General features: G+C 43.3%; 1 pseudogene; it reads right to left on the reverse strand.

Moving 5' to 3' along the window:
• Positions 1–3,237: 3,237 nt before the first annotated feature.
• Positions 3,238–3,899, reverse strand: LOC116893149 (annotated as a pseudogene).
• Positions 3,900–12,105: the final 8,206 nt, after the last annotated feature.

The following is a 12,105-nucleotide window of genomic DNA, read 5'->3' on the forward strand; positions in this document are numbered from 1 at the left end:
GGACCATCTGTCTGTCTAAAGTATATCTAAATAGACAAATGTTGCTTGTTTGTAACTGTTTATTTCCTGTTTTGAAAACATATACAAGAAGCTAAATAAAGCTTATTTCTGTAATTAACTAAAATAGTACCTCACAGTACTACAAGTTTAATTATTTATAGGTGACTGACTACTAATTGCATTTTTTAAATTAATCTAAACAGTTTACAGAAGTAACTCTCATAGGACTGGAACTTTGCATTAAAATTTTAAATGAGTTGCATAAGTACAATACCTTAAAAAAAAGAGTTGAAACATATATATGTATAGACATACATATGACCTTAAATTTTGCGGAGTCCAGCATGGTCTTTGTAGTGGTGGAATGGCATGACTCCCACCCCTGGGATAAGGCAAATAGAGCATGGGCTTCCACAATGGCTGCTGTGGGCATAAGGCTTGTTTGTATGATAGTGTGGATATTTCCACAGTCTTCCTCCAAGGAATGTCCTCCCTGTTAATGTTAATGACTTCATGATAATCAGAGATGGCAAGAGTTGGGGAGGCATAGGTATGGCTGATGTCTCAGCAAAATGGTAAATGCTGGGACCTTGAGGACAACCCTTAAGGCTGTTGAAAAGAACTCTGAAAACCTGAGTTAAAAAATATATATATAATTTCTCAACTATTCAAATGATAAAGATGCAATATGAATTGTGTAAGGAACTTCACAGATCTAAAGAAACATAGGTAGGTGCACTAGGAGCAAGTTTGTCAGAAAGATCATAAGGAAGGAAATTAAAGAGATTTAAGGAGTAGGGATTGAGGGAGATCCCACCCAGCTAAATTTTTTGTTTATGCCTCCAAGGGCAGGCAGGTTCCTGAGTTCAGGGTCAGCCTGGGACAGAGCAAGGCTAGGCTTAGGTATGGTTGAAATGGTAATTTCAGGGCAAGGTCCTACCAGGTAGTTTATCCTCTGTGCTTTGTAGCAGTGAATGGTTAATTTACTTAGAGCTCCTGTTGGCTGATCAAGCTTCTAGCTACCTGCTAGAGCTCTCTGGATTCACTAATGAAACACACACACATACGTCAGCTTAATTTTTAACATGCCTAACCAGCTCAATGGCTAGGCACTTCTAAACCTCCCCACAGGCAACATACACTCCTCTCCAGTACTCCTGAGTTAACATCTTCTAAATCTATATATTTGTTTTCAACGCTTACAGTTTTATTGAGACATAGCCAGGCCCCCTGGTTTATACATATACTTGTGACATGTTACATCAGTGGTTCTCAACCTTCCTAGGGCTACAACCTTTTAGTACAGTTCTTCATGTGGTGACCCCAAACATTAATTTATTTTTGTTGCTACTTTGTAACTGTAATTTTGTTACTTTTCCAAACGTAATGTAAAAATATCTGGGGCTGGAGAGATGGCTCAGTGGTTAAGAGCACTGACTGCTCTTCCAAAGGTCCTGAGTTCAGATCCCAGCAGCCACATGGTGGCTCACAACCATATGTAATGGGATCTGATGCCCTCTTCTGGTGTGTCTGAAGACAGCTACAGTGTACTTATATATGATAAATAAATAATTTTTAAAAAAAATATATTTACCAATGGACCCACAGGTTGAGAACTACTGGTCTAAATGGTCCACAAAACCTAAAATTTAGTGAGACTTAGAGTTCAAACATTGACCAGATACTACTCTTGGTAAAAATGCAGACAGAAACATTTTCAAACGAGATTCGCTGTATTTCATAACACTTTATTAAGAAGGAACCTATGGGGTTGGGGATTTAGCTCAGTGGTAGAGCGCTTGCCTAGCAAGCGCAAGGCCCTGGGTTCGGTCCCCAGCTCCGAAAAAAAAAGAAAAAAAAAAAAGAAGAAGAAGAAGGAACCTATGTCAGCACTACTATGTAAACAATGACAAAGATCAAGGGAAACACATCAGGGATCATGTAGACCGTAATATGCATTGTCCTTTATATAATCAATGTATAATAGATAAGGAAACTTTAATCCTTATTAATTTGCATACCCTGCCTTCTCTTTATCTTTCTGTGTCTTTATCATTTGTTTAGCTTTAAGCAATTCTGCCTAGATAGCTTTATCTCCTGGGTTATCTCCTGCACCTTCTTTTTGTTTTTTTTTTAAAGATTTTATTTATTCATTTTATATATGATGAGTACACTGTCACTGTCTTCAGACACACCAGAAGAGGGCATCGGATCTCGTTACAGATGGTTGTGAGCCACCATGTAGTTGCTGGGATTTGAACTCATGACCTCTGGAAGAGCAGTCCGTGCTCTTAACTGCTGAGCCATCTCTCCAGCCCCCTCTCCTGCACCTTCTTAAGATTACCCACTGCTTGTTCACATTCTTTTGGGGTTTTTTTTGTTTTGTTTTTTGTTTTTTCCGGAGCTGGGGACTGAACCCAGGGCCTTGCGCTTCCTAGGCAAGCGCTCTACCACTGAGCTAAATCCCCAACCCCGTTCACATTCTTTTAATCCTTGCGTCCTTGTGCTTTTCCCTGTAGTGCTTTAGTATTTGAAGCGTCCATTGCAAGGGCCTCCAAGCTACTGTCAATTGCCCCCTGACAACTTGACATCTTCAATTTTCAAGCACCAATATTCAGCACACGACTTAAGTCTATAGGTTGCAATCTGGATAGATCTGCTTTCTCAATAACAGCCTTTGAACTATCCTTAAAACCTTAAAACCTTCTCATATTTTTTAATAGCCACCTCCTAGTCCTAGGACTTGAAAAAAGTATTTCCAATGGTTTTTTAAGTCTTAGGACATTAATAAAATTTTATTTTATGTCAGCACTACTATGTAAACAATGCAGATCATAAGCCCAGTCTTTAATTTTACATATCAATGCAGTCATTTACTCCTGGTTCCCTTTTGATTATGCTATGAATCAGCATCCCATGACCCAGCCCTTTATTCTTTTTTTTTTTTTTTTTTTTTTTTTTTTTGGTTCTTTTTTTTTTTTTTTTTTTTTTTTTTTCCGAGCTGGGGACTGAACCCAGGGCCTTATGCTTCCTAGGTAAGCGCCTACCACTGAGCTAAATCCCCAGCCCCAGCCCCTTTTTATTCTTAGGGAGACAGCAAGCACAACGGTCTTTTTGTTTGTTTGGTTGGTTGGTTGGTTGGTTTGGAGCATTGTAAACAATTCTAAATCTGTGTCTGCATCCTTGGGGAAATCTGGATGACTGTCCCCAGAGCCATCTTTGGGGAATCTTCCCCAGTCATCCCCTTCTTTCATCTCCACATTCTGCAAGAACAGAGTTTGGCAGGTTTCTCACCATCCACTTCTACATTTTCAAGCATCCTTGCCACACCTTGTCCTTTTATTACTTGACCAAATACCACACGTTTCCCATCCACATGAGGAGTTGTCACTGTGGTGATGAAGAGCTGAGAACCATTTGAATTGGGGCCTGCATTTGCCATGCTCAGCAAACCCTCCTGGTCATGCTTACGATGAAAGTTCTCATCTTCAAATTGTTCCCCATAAATATTTTCTCCACCTGTCTCATTCTGATTTGAGAAGTTTCCACCCCACCCTGAATCATAAACTTCTTAATAATTTGGTAGAAAGGACATCCTTTAAAATGGAGAGGTCTCCCAGTTGTGGATCCAGTGCCTTTTCTCAAAATTTTCACAGTGCATGAAATTTTTCTGCAGTTTTGGGAACAATGTCTGCAAACAATTCTAAATCAGTTCTTCTAACTCACTCCCCACCGATGTCCATGTCAAAGAAGACTCGTGGGTTCTTGGCATTGGAGGGCTTGGCTGCTGGGGATTGGTGGGCATCTTCACTGCAGGCACTGGAAAGAGATATGGAGTTTTGGTTCTCCAGACCCAAGCGAGGACTGGCCCCTGGGGCTGCTTCCCTGGATCCATACATGTCAGTGGGCCTTTAATTCTGATCTCTCTGCTTCCCGGTCGTGGAGCAATCCATCCTACACCCCTCTCATGGTGGAATCCCTTCTTCCTCTCCCCATGTTCCTTGCCCACCTGGGCATCCTAAAAGTCCTGCCTCTTTCATGGTGCCCAGCCATTGGCCATTGGCAACTTTATTTCCCAATCAGAGGCAACTCGGGGCAGGCTTCCCTAGCCTACATGCTGGACATTGTAAACAGGATTTTTTGGGTAGCACAGTTAGCATGAGAACACTAGCTGCTACCTTGCCTAGCAGAGGCAGGCAGATCTCTGAATTCTTTTGCAATGTTAAAACCAAACCAAACCAACCAACCAAACAAACAAACAAACAAACAAAAAGACCTTTGTGCTTGCTGTCTCCTAAGAATAAAAGGGCTGGGTCATGGGATGCTGATTCATAGCATAATCAAAAGGGAACCAGGAGTAAATGACTGCATTGATATGTAAAATTAAAGACTGGGCTTATGATCTGCAATGAGCTATCCAGAGAATTTTTTAGAATAGCGAGAGAGAACTGTTTGGAGAACTGTCTTGAGCAGAACATAGAGAGAAAGCTGTTTGGAGATCTCCAAAGAAAGCAGATCAGGGAGAAAGCAGCCTGGAAAGCAGTCTTGAGCAGAGCATGGGTCACCACCAACTTGGACCCATAATTTGACTTGGAGTCATTTGTTTTCACTAGTCTCAGAAATCCCTTCCCTTAGAGCTCCTCTGCAGACTGAGGCTGGTTCTTGGCAAAATTCCTACTAATATTTAAAAATCCTTAACCCCATAAAATATTTGAAACTAGGTGCTTTTTTTAGTCTAAGAAATATACAACTATCCACATTTCTTTTTGCTATCATCCCTTCATCCCCTCTTTTGCCCCTTCATTCCCCTTTCCTCCTAACACTAAATAGGAAAGAAGGATAGAGAGGAGAAAGAGGAAGAGAAAACCCTGAATCTAACCTTCTTTAGTTTGTCATCCCTCCCCAACACCATGACCAACAACTTGTTTTTTTTTTTTTTTTTTTTTTTTTTGGAGCTGGGGACCGAACCCAGGGCCTTGCGCTTCCCAGGCAAGCGCTCTACCACTGAGCTAAATCCCCAACCCCCAACAACAACTTGTAACCGATCTCCCTACACAATGTCAAACACCCATAACCCACCAAATGACCAAAACCCACCTACCCCACCTCTCGGGAATGAGTGTGTTGTGTTCTTCAGACTCTTTTCTGCTATCTGGAGCTGAAGGCATCTTTTGGAGACATATAGGGATAATGGTCATGTCCTGGGAGAACTAGCTGTTTCCACTGTCCAAGCTCCATGGAATAGTAAAGTGCAGAGCTGACTGAAGCAGTCTGTGAGGCTGGATCATCTGAGCTAGCTGCTTTGAAGTTGTCCTGGATGCATTTTTTGAGGAAACATACAGGCTTAGATTTTTTAAAAACCTACTTTAATAAGTTTTATCAAATGCTTTGCCCCACCCCCACCCCCTTATAGCCCACCATCCAGATGGGAGAGAAAAGATGGTAAGTAGGACAAGGGGATGTGGACCTGTTTAGAAGGAGTTCTTTGGGGAAATTCCAATTTCTGTTTGTCAGGATACCAGCAGTCCAGTTCCAAAGTGTCACCAGACACCAAGCAGCAGCAGCATGATCCAGCAGAAACCACCAGGCCTCCACCAAATTAGCACAAGTCAATGGGAGGGACCAGAACCAGCCAGGATGCCAGGAGAAGTTCTCTGCCGTGCCTCTCTCAATGAAGTGAAGATCAGCAAAGACTCAAGACCAAGGAAGCATTGCAAGGCTAGCTATGCAAGTGCCCCATTATACTCCATTGAGACCTATTTCTAATCTCTCCAAACATCATGAGTCCTCCCACAGGTCTTGCCTGAGCAAAGCACCATTAAGTCTGCCTCATATGAGACAACCAGAAACTTTCTTTTTTCCCCCCCATATTTATTAACTTGAGTATTTCTTATTTACATTTCGATTGTTATTCCCCTTTCCAGAAACTTTCACTTCAAAAACAGAAATTGAGGCAGTTTGTGATGTTGGACCACATGGGCTACTTGTTTATTCTTCATTGGCATCTGATCCTTTTGCTCTGAAATAGCACAAACCTTTAAAGGTAATAGCACAGGGAAATTGCAGCATTAGCACATATGCGGAATGTGGGGTGCACACAAATCAGCTAACGATGATTCTTTGCTCTATGTTTGTTTGGACTGCATAACCAACCTGTAAATATAAATCTCCATTCATGCATTATGAAAGGATGGCATAAAATAATAAGTCAGGAGGATTAGGTAGCCAAAAAATATTCATTGGCTGCTGCTTAGGTAAGGGGATCAGTATTCATGCCACCTGTTCATTGCTTTTCTGGGTCTCTTCTTCCACATCAGCAGCCAAGATTTTCAGGAGGTCTGCCCTGATGAAATTTAATCTTCATTAACTTCGAAGGAATCCACAGCTTTTTGCTTCCTGTTGAAACAAGAGCAAATCCTCTTCTCCAATGCAGCACATTTTCTGACCTCCATTATGAGGTCAATAAATCCTTAAAGTATGTAGGCTGCTATAATTTAGCAGTTTCTCTAGCTAAAACAACTCTTATGTTGTGGTTTGTATATATTTGGCCCAAGAAGTGGCACTATTAGGAGGTGTGGCCTTGTTGGAGTAGGTGTGGCTTTGGGAAGTGTGTCACTGTGGAGATTGGCTTTGAGACCCTCCTCCCAGCTATGTGGGAGCCAGTCTTCTCCTGTCTACCTTTGGATCAAGATGTAGAACTTTTGGCTCCTCCAGCCTCATGGTCTGCCTGGATGATAATGGACTGACCCTCTGAACCTGTAAGCCAGCCCCAATAAAATGTTGTTCTTATAAGAGTTGCCTTGGTCATGGTGTCTGTTCACAGCAATGGAAACCCCAAGACAGACTAATACTTCTGGAAATTTAAACAACATTGGCTAAGTACTTTATGCCTTGTTTGTGTTTGGTTTTGTTCTAGAAGTTAGCTCACCCTGAATTTTTCGCCCATGAAGGGACCTTTGATATTGACTTATTCCTACTATTAGAAAAAACAAAAACCATTCAAACAAAAGTCAAGCAAAGATGCAGACCTCCCTTCTCCCTGGGGGCCGTTGGTCTGTGAGGATAAATGAAGAGAGCAATGTTTGGACAGCCTGTGAGTATGGGGGAAATAGACATCAAGGATCAGCTTTAGAGGGGCAGCTCAATCAAGGGCTATCTAGTTTTGGGGAAGGGGATAGAAGTTCCAGGCTTGGTGTGTACCACTGTCTGGAGTTTGGGTATGAGGAGTGCCTCATTTGCATTCTAGGAATTACAGATGCTTGCTGGATAGGTTCTTATTGGGAGAGAGGAAGTCAAATCTGTAATTTCACTAAGGTTATAGGACATGGGGTCAGGCTCCCCAGATCGGGCAGAGAAGAGGAAGCCTCAGGTAAGAAAAGGGAGTCCTCCATCTTGTACTGAAATCAAGAGAGCTGTCCAGACATGGAAGACTTCTACCTTCGGAGGCAAGGCCCAACACAATGAAACATGGAAATCTCAAGTTCTGGGCCGGTTGTGTTCTCTCATGCTGCAGCAGCAAACCCCTGCCCACCCTTCATCCTTGGAATTCAGACGTTGCTGCTCTGTGCTGGTGGGCCCTTAGCAGAAGGAGCTGACAGGCATCTTGCAGCCAGAGCTCTGAGCGCCAGCTGCCATCAATTTTTTTTTCCTTTTGCCTTCTATTAGGCAGAGCCCTTTTCCTTCCTCTCTTCCTACTGCTTACAATTAACATTCCATCTCTCCATTCTCTCCTTGTCTAAGGGTGCTTTACTCTGATCTTAGAGAGGACATGGAAAGGTATAATTGTTACCAAACAAATTATAATTATTTCAAGGTTGATAAACTGTAGGAGTCAAAGCGCCCTCTGCCCGGCGTTTTCCATAGTTTAACACAGATAATAGTTTTTTCATCTCTAACTTGCTCCTTCCTTTAGAGACTTCACTTTATTATTTAACATGATATTGTTTCTATGACTGCTTATACTTTGTTTCCCTTTTCAGTGACTATGCACACTTATAAAACAATTCTACCTGTTTTTCTTTCTCTACCCTTGGGAGACTCCATTTATTATTTTCATATTTCTTTCTATGACTGTCTACATTCAGTTTCTTACACACACACACACACACGCACACGCACACGCACACACCATATTTTACCCTATTTTTCATTCTCTTTCCTTCGTTTGGAGACTCACTTTATTATTTTTAAACTTAATATTTTTTCATACACTCAATTTCTTTCCCTTCTTCAGCACCTAAGCACATGTCAAAACATTTTTATTTATCTCTCTTTTTCTACTTCCCAACTTATATATTTATCACTGTATCTAAGTTTCTCTAACTCTGTGTTTTAGGGACTGCTATCTTCAAGCATTGATTATGATGACTTCTCAGTCACACGTGGCTGTGGGAAGAAACTCTTTCTGCATGGTGGCAGGGGTTCCTCAGGCTAACAGGGGATGGTGGTGGGCTCTGCCCTCTTGGCTCACGGTTGGGGTGAATGCTCACATTGGCTCTGCCTTCTGCCCAGCTCTGGGCCAAAGCTGCTGTCTGCTAGTCCACGTGGCCAGCTGTAGGGCAGTACTTCCAAAAGCTGTGAGTGCCGAGCCTCTAAAGCCCCGTTTGCCCGTGAGAACCAGCCAGCCGCTGCCCAGCTGTGCCAGTGGCTCAGCTGTAGCCGCCTCTCAGCTTCACCGCCCACCCCTTGGCAGTTCTCGGGGCCAGCAGAGCTTCAGCCCTGCCGCTCACAGAGCATTCTCTGCAGCAGCCACAGAGCAGCATACTGTTGCTAGGAAACTGTCCCCTGCCTGCTGCTTCCATGCCTGGGTACTCTTTCCAGGCCCCAAACCTGAATCTCTCCTACAGAAGCTTGAAATTTGTGTGCCCAACGCGGATATACTAAATATAAAGGGGCTATCTCGGACCCACCAATGGTATAAGTAGTGACACAGAGACCTTTAAATATTTTAAAGCTTAGGCCTTTTAGCTGGGGCAGTCTCCCAGCAAGCTATCTAGCTTAACCTGACTGACTAGCCTACAACCCACAGTGTGACTAGCTCAACCTCTTTGCTCTGCTTCGGTCTGTCTGTTCATGTCCCCGCCCACTGGAAAATCACCCGTGTCTGACTTCTTCTCTTAGCATCTCTCAGTCTCTGTCTCTGTCTCTCTGTCTCTGCCTCTCTCTCCTTCTCCCACACCGGTAACTTCTGACTTCCACTTCCTGCCCAGCCATTGGCCATTAGCTCTTCATTTATTACAGACAACCATATACTTCTAGATTGCCTCTAGGCTAGTGGGAAAGGATGAATGTACTAAGATCCTGCCCACATTAGCTCCGTGTTGTTACAGAATTAACAATTGAGACACACCTTCACACAATGTACCCCAACAGCTATGTATCTGAGGATGACCTTGAGTCCCTGAGCTTTCTGCCTTTACTTCCTAAGTGTTGGATTAAAGGCACAGACCACCAAGCAAGGCTCTTACATTGTGCTTTTTTTTCCTTCTGGTACTACAGGTTGAACGCAAGGCATCACGCATTAGGCAAATGCTCTGATACTAAGCTGTATCCCCAATAACATCACACATGCACATACACACACACACAGACACACATGCACACACACACACATACACACATACACACTCAACAATACATCTATATATAACATACACGTGCACACACACCCCACTTAGCAACACATCTATACACCACACACACACACACACACACACACACACACCACATACACACTCAACAATACATCTATATACAACACACACATACACACACCCCACTCAGCAACACATCTATACACTACACACACACACGCACACACACACATGAATGTACGTACACCATACCATACAAACATATACACAACACACACATAACACCCACACACCATACACAACACAACACAACATATCCACCCACAATGTACACATAAACACACTCAACACAAACACACATACTCTTACCATATAGCCCCTGTTGGCCTGGAACATGCTATGTAGACCATGCTGGCCTCAAACTCATACCTACCTACCTGTCTCTGCTTCCCACATGCTAAGATCGAAGGTATATATCACTATACCTTACAATAGTATATATTACGTTGATTTATGTATTGTGCATGTGTGTGTGTGTGTGTGTGTGTGTGTGTGTGTGTGTCTGTGTGTGTACAAGTAGAAGTCAGAGGACAACCTTCTGGGGTCGGTTCTCTCATTACACAATGTGGGTCATGGGGACTGAACTCAGGTCATTAGACTTAGTAACAGGGCCTTGACCTACTGACCCACCTCACCAGCCCCAATAATGTTTAAATGAATAGTGCCTATGTTTTGGTAAATATTAAAAAATACAGCAGAACCTTTCTATCCGGCACTATCTCTGGCACCCGTAGGGCCACATGGCACTGTGGGGTATCTTTATCTCCATGCTGCCCCCAAGTTCTCTCTGACCCAGGTGGTCCAAGGGGCCATGCTGGTCCCTAGAGTCAGTTCTGGCACTGGTGAGCCATATGGACCTCACCATAATTTATCTCAGATTAGTGTCTCTCCCAGCAGCTCTTTGCTAGCTGCAAACTCTCTGGCTCCAGCTACCTGGTAAAATAAGGGCTCTAAAAGTCCAGCATAGGCTGGCCTATTACAGCTCCCTGCCACAGACTCTGCCCACACTCTCATCAACCGCCCCCTGGTAGTTAAAGTATAAACTCCCAACAACCCGGTGAAATCAAGACTCAACAAACTGTAATTTAACAATCAGATTTATATGTTAAATTCTCAATCCACAATACATCCACACAATAAACTCACAACCAATTGATAAGGATATAAACTGCCCACCTGGATGAGATAACTTGACCTATAGAAATCCGTCCCTTAAGACATACTCATAACAACCTGTATCTATGTAGAGATGCATGGCAAGGATCATTTACGTCGGCCTCCATGTTGCTTCTCACTCCTTTCTGCTTCTCCCTTTCCTTCTAAACCTTTGTTCCTGCCCCCCATCCATTTCACCCAATGACAGGCCTTGTTTATCTTGTGTCTGCCATCACCTGCATAAGGACATCAACCTACACTCCTAGGAGAAAAGACACAGTTTGTTTTGGCGCTGGATGTGCGTGACCATGACCCAAGAACACAGATTCAGGTTCCCTCAGATTTGGTGTTCCAACATAGAACCATAGACAAAGAAAATCATAAATTGAGTCATTGATTCAAATACTCTGTGGAGCTACCAGTTAAGTGGTTACAGTAAAACTGTGACTCTGCCTTAGGCCTAGGATGGTATCTTTGTTTTTTGAGACAGAGTTACTCTGTGTAACTGCCCTGGCTGTTTCACAGACCAGACTGGCCTAGAACTCATAAAGACTTGCCTGTCTCTACCTCCCAGGTACTGGGACTAAAGCTGTGAGCCACGAGCCTTCGGATGACATTCTGAGCTGGCTGGCCAGAGGAAGCCAATGGCCTGCTGACTTAATACATTCCAAAAGGTTTCTTGGGTAGACACTTAGGGTGTTAGGTCAGACATGGAGGCGAGCAAGGAATGGCTGTTAAAGGGGCTAATGATAGGCCAGGGTAAAGTGTAATTATTCTCTACACCAGCAACATTTCAACCTCTCTGCAATCACTGGAGTCCTAATCAGCCTTCTAGAAGGTTCACTGTCAGGTCGGTTTCTATTTAGGAACTTTCATTCAAGATGCCATTGAGAAAGTACACAAACCTACCCATGTCTTTCCCATAAATCTCCTAACTTGTGCCAGGAGTCCATAAGCCCAGTGTTTGGAAGGTAACAATAGAGGGTCTGGAGTTCAAGGTCATCCTCAGCTACATACCGAGAACAATCTGGACTACATGAGACCCTGTCTCAAACAAAACGAAACAATAAAAAAGTCTTAATGTGGCATTCATGATACCTTGACAGGTGCACGAGGGTTTGGGGGTGGGAGGGAGGGGAAGTTTGAAGGTCATGGGGATTCTGGTTCTGTAGCTCTAGTTATGCTCTAGGGCAGAGCGTCTCAGCCCTTGGCCTTGGGGACACTTTGCTCAGAATTATCTTGCCGCACAGATGAAGCTCTGGGCTGAAGTCTCACAAATGAGATGGCTGGATCCAAG

The sequence above is a fragment of the Rattus rattus genome, chromosome 2 (genome assembly GCF_011064425.1).
Source record: "Rattus rattus isolate New Zealand chromosome 2, Rrattus_CSIRO_v1, whole genome shotgun sequence".
Lineage (NCBI taxonomy): Eukaryota > Metazoa > Chordata > Mammalia > Rodentia > Muridae > Rattus > Rattus rattus.